Source organism: Bactrocera neohumeralis, chromosome 4 (assembly GCF_024586455.1).
Source record: "Bactrocera neohumeralis isolate Rockhampton chromosome 4, APGP_CSIRO_Bneo_wtdbg2-racon-allhic-juicebox.fasta_v2, whole genome shotgun sequence".
Lineage (NCBI taxonomy): Eukaryota > Metazoa > Arthropoda > Insecta > Diptera > Tephritidae > Bactrocera > Bactrocera neohumeralis.
This window is the reverse complement of record NC_065921.1, coordinates 84,375,417-84,381,416: the sequence shown is the minus strand read 5'-3', so window position 1 is coordinate 84,381,416 and position 6,000 is coordinate 84,375,417.

Here is a 6,000-nt window from a genome sequence, read left to right as displayed (position 1 = left end):
CATCACATATAGTGTTGGAAAGGTGAGATCAAGTCATTTAAAAAAAATTATATATTATTATTAAAAAAAATTAAATTCAAAGAAGTTTCAAAAAAGTTACAGCTCTTCAAAAATGATTTTTATATTCAACTGAAATAAAATATCTAAAATAAACAAAAATAGTTATAATATTTTACCTTCTTTAAACAACCAGTATTCCTTATACTTAAATACTGCAAAAGTGCCTCATATGCTCTGTGTTGCTCATACGGCATGGTGTACATCTACTGCCCAATATATTTGATGTATACTTTAACTGCTTAAAACTTGTAAGCGAAAGTTAAAAAAAAAGCTAGTTATAACTTCTTTGTAGAACGCAAAATTTTGTATAAGTACTATATATTCTTTTTTCACAGTTGTAAGTTTTTTTCTTGAAGAAAAAAGATATAAAAAACTCCATACTACATATACGAGTATACGTGGCAAAAGTAAAACGATTAGGCACTGCGTAAATTGAAAATTAAGAGCTTGCTAAATTGCATAACGTTTTTTTAGGGTAGAAATTGAAATTTCAGGGGGCGTCAGCAAAAAAAAAACAAAAAACAAAAGAAATCATTGTAAAAAATAACGGACACTTATGTATTATATAGGTATCATAATACATATTGTAAAGTCAAAACCGTTGTCAATGATGCATTGCATGATTTTTTATTTATTTTTTACCCGCATATTTATGTTTAATTAAAAAACTTTATACCTGTCATAATTATCGAGCTACTCACACTTGTACTCACCGACATAGTCAAACAACTTGTTTAAAAAAATTGTAAAAATGCAAATATTATTGGCATAAAAATTATTTCATTTTGTTTTTGTAATATGTTACAACAACAATCGTATGGAAAAATTCCAATGTTGTTCACTTAAATTCCCTTGCTGACATTTTACAATATAACATCATGCATAAAATGCCAAATTGTCACTTTTGACATATGCGCAACTGTATTTGTACGTGTAAATAACAGCATTCAATTGTCAGCGGTGCTGTAATGCAAATCACATCTTATTTGTTGGATAAATTAAATGATTTCAAAGGAAGAAGTATAAACTGGCGAGGTAGATATGCAATTATTGACAAGCGATTATGTATATAGGAGTATATATGTATGTATATGTAAATATATATATATTGGTATATGAGGACAGTATTGCTTTAAATGTGCGCATTCGTGTGTCAATAAAAGCCGCATGCAATTAACTGCGTAATTAAAACTGCCCGAACATATAATAAAAATGATAAAAAATGCGAATGATGTGTGGGATACAATAGCAGGAACATCTATGAAAGAGTACTAAGTTTCTGATTTTTTATTGCTTAGAAATGACAAAAGCTAATAATAACTAATAAATTATTGTTAATCATAAATAAGATTTATTAGAATATAATTAATAATTTTCCTTTTATTGGTTCAAAATATTGTAATTCATATTTTTATCATTATACCCATTGAAAATTTTCGTCGAAATTTATTAATTAATTTTTTAATTATAATTAATTAATTTTTAAATTTTAATTAATTAATTTTTTTAATTATAATTAATTAATTATTAATTTAAATTAACAGTTAATAGTTATTGTTAATTATAAGCAACACGGTGCAAAAGTATATTTAAAAATTTTCCTTTTATTGGTCGAAATGATTGTATTTAATATTTTTTGATCGTTATCTCACTTTAAAATTTCGTAGAAAATTTTAAAGAAATTTTTTTAATTATAATTGATTAATTAAAAAAATATACTTAAAAAACTAATTATTAAAAATTAAATTTAAATGATAAGTTAATAATTATTGTTAATTTGAAGCAATATGTTGGAAGAGTATAATTAATATTTTTTTTTATAAGTCCAAAATATTCGTTGATCATTATTCCCATTGAAAATTTTTGTCGAAATTGTTTAAATAATTTTTTAAATTATAATTAATTAATTATTAAAAATTAAATAATTTTTTTTTAATTATAATTAAATAAAATTAATAACTTTTCATTTAAATTTAGTTTTTAATAATTAATTAATCACAATGTAAAAAATTAATTTTTGAAATAAATAAATTTTTTTTAATTAATTAATTATTTAAAATTATTAAAAATTAAATAAAGTCTTTTTAAATTATAATTTATTAATTATTAAATATTTAATTAATTTTTTAAGTATAATTAACTAGTTATTAAAAATTAATTTTTTTCTTAAATTTAATAATTAATTAATTATTAAAAATTAAATTTAAATGAAAAGTTAAAAATTTTGTTTATATTGCCCAACAATATCTTTTTAATATTTATATATTTGCTAAAAGAAGTTTTTGTACGCATATTTTTATGGCGCACTATACTACATACATTTTTTCACTTAAACTTAAAGCTAGTTATTTTAAATTTTAAAAATTTACCACATCTGAGGCAACGTTTACATCAAGAATGTGGCAGTTATAATAGCAGCAACTAGACTGCCACTTCAAAAAAAAAGAAAAATAATAAATTGCATGTTCCAACGACAGCGAGAGTTTAAGTACAGCAACAAAAATAAAAAGTTGCATTTTTGAAATATGCCAATGCAATATAACTGCCGTTAACAACAGCAGCAACAGAGCAATATTAAATAATAAACGCACTTGCAAATATGAACGTGGCGTTGAGCACCACACGCTGTTCATATTGGGTATCACCATGGCGTATGAGTAATATTGAAATTAAATTTTAATGACGCAACTTTTTAATGAAGCCGCCGCTGCTGCCGCCAAGCGCTGATTTTTCGGCAGTGTGTGTGTGTGAATTAAAGTATGCTTCTTATTATTCCTTCGTCACTCTATGTGCTACTTTATTGTTGGCTTGTTGGCCTGCCATTTAGCGCCGTCGTCAGTAGCTAACATATGACTGACGTTGAGGCTAATTTGAAATTTTCATGCATATAAATTGGATTTAAGCATTAAATCAGCATATGCGACATGTAATTATGCAGCTGAAAGGTGTGCGGATTAAAAGTGCGAATTATGTGAAGATCAAATGCAAATTAACGAAGTAGACTGAGTTCTACCATAGTGTAAGCTGAACGAAAATTAAATTGTTTTTATGTGTGGGGATTGTTCTTTATACAATCGGATTGCATAAAATTAAACAAAAAATCAGGGAGTTGCCACCTGTTTGCAATTTTAATGTGAAAAACTTGTAAAAGAAAAACCTACGTACTGAAGAAGTTTAAGAAAATGTGCAGTTGAAAATATTTGTTTGAAGAGTGTTGCCACCTGTTAAAATTTTCAAGTAAATAAAATTTACGCAGTGAGCTATTACTAATTTTATATTTTTTAAAACTATAAAATGGATGTGGATTAAAAAATGTTTTAATTCGCTAAGAGTTCCAAATATTTATGGGAAGGGTTGCCAGCTGCTTATTTTTTATTTAATTAAAATTAATAAAATATGTGAAACATATTACAATAGGGGCTTCAAACTAAATAGCACTAAGAAAAATTTAAATTAAAAATGTTTTGGCGAAGGCTTGCCACCTGTTTACAATTTTCAATAAATGAAAATTAAGGTAATAAAGTTATACAACAAGATTGGTTCATAATAAAAGTTATTTCTAGTTTGTTTGGAAATCAAAATATTTATGTAAAGGGTGTTGTTTACTTTTTTATCTAAGTAAAAATTATAAAAAATATAAAACGTATTACAATATGGGTATCAAATAAAATACCACTAAGAAAAATTTATATTAAATATATTTTTGCGAAAAATTGCCACCTGTTTGAAATTTTCAGTTAAAAAAATAGAGGTAATGAAGTCAAAATAACAAAAAGGGTTCTAAATAAAAGTTGTTTTATTTCGCTTGGAATTCAAAATATTTATGTATGTACATATGTACATACATATGTGATGGGTTGCCATCTTTTTAGTTTTTATCATTTAATTAAATTAAAAATCGATAAAACACTAGGTATATATAAAAACATACCTATCAAACTTAACATCATTAAGAAAAATGTTGCTTAGATAATTTTTTTGGAAGTGTTGCCACCTGCTAATTTCAAAATGAAAAAGTGTATGGAACATATTGCGGTATGGACATCGAATTCAATAACTTTAAGAAAAATTTATATTAGATATGCATATACAAACATACATATATGTATATTGATATATTGTCGAAAGGTTGCCACCTGTTTGCAAATTTATATTGAAGTAAATTGATATAAAGAACTTATAACTACAAGATGGGTTCGAAAAATGTAAATGATTTTGCTTGGAATTCAAAGTATTTATGTCAAGGGTTGCCATCTCTTTAGTTTTCCTCATTCAATTAAAATCGTTAAAAAACGAAATATGTTTTTCAACATACTAATCAAACTTAATATCATTAAGAAAAATGTTTGTTACATAATTTTTTTGCAAAGAGTTGCCAGCTGTTTAAAATTTTCAATTAAACAAAATTGAAGTAATAAAGTTATAACATCATAATGGATTTAGAATAAAAATTGTTTTATTGTTTTTTTGGAATTTAAAATATTTATCTGAAGGGTTGCCACCTCTTTAGTTTTTCTTATTCATTTCAAATTGATAAAATACATGAAAATTTAAATAGTAAATAAAATAAATATATGGCATAAAATTTTAATGAAATTGTCTTGCACCTAATCAGTAAAAACTAAAACTATTTAAATTAATGAAATTATTAAATTAAACAACCCTCAACAATTTTTAATACGCAACGATATAATAAGCAGTACATTTATTTTTACTGTTAAATTAAGTTGAAATTATTATATTTTAGGACTGCTCGACACACCTGAGGCCACTCATAAACTTCAATTTACGCACTTTTGTTGTTTTCTACTTACAACTTGCAACCTGCACAATGCTGCCAATTTCTCAATTATAACTTTACATTTTCCATTGCCATTCTTCTTTGTTGTTATTACCGCATGTTGTTGCCACATTTTGAGCAATACGGTGCGTGCAACTTGTTAATATTTCATACAACATTGTAATCAATTTTAAATGCACGCAATCATGTTAAATATTCCAACGCCTACAGTTGGCTATTTTAATATAAAGTGCGTTTTAATGAAGTGCAACTCTCATAAACATACATACCACACAGATAGGCACAAACATATGCAAGTGGGCCTCAATTCCCTGCGCAGCCACCAGTCAGCAGTGCCACTTATTACTCGACAATCACCTGCTCACACGCATACATATTTATAGCGCTTTATGTGCTAGTATTTGTGAATTTAAGCGCTGTGCGTCAGCAATAGTTTTTTCCTTATTGTTGTTTTTGTGTGGCGCCGCTTCACCAGCATTTAAATGTTTAATAGTTCAATTGTCCATTGGAGAGTTGCATTGTGGTCGTAAGTATATTATGTGGCTATTTAATTTTATGGTGTAAAATAAACGGTGAATTGGTGGCATTATTGCAATTTATACAATTATTTGGTAAAATTATGAAAATATTAAAAATAAGAATAGATCGTCACTTAAAATAAAAAATAACGTAACATCACTTTTCATAAGTTTACGGGAGAAGGAAAAACGATATAATACTAACCACTCATATTGAAACGAAATTTGAGTTTTGGTTATAAAGTGGTTATATAATGGTTATACACTCATATTGAAAAAAATTTGAGTTTTGGTTATAAAATGGTTATATATTGGTTATCATACACTCATATTGAAACAAAATTTGAGTTTTGGTTATAAAATGGTTATATATTGGTTATCATACACTCATATTGAAACAACATTTGAGTTTTGGTTATAAAATTGTTATATCTGAAAAAAAAACTTGAAATTTTATGATATGGCATATATAATATGATGTAGTGAATCGTAACTAATAAAGAACTTAATTTCAATTTTTTGATGATACGTTGTTTTGCATTTCAGCTGACGATATGTATCTATGGTGGAAGATAATATTGAAAATTGGTGAGAAATACACATATGGTACATATGTATGAC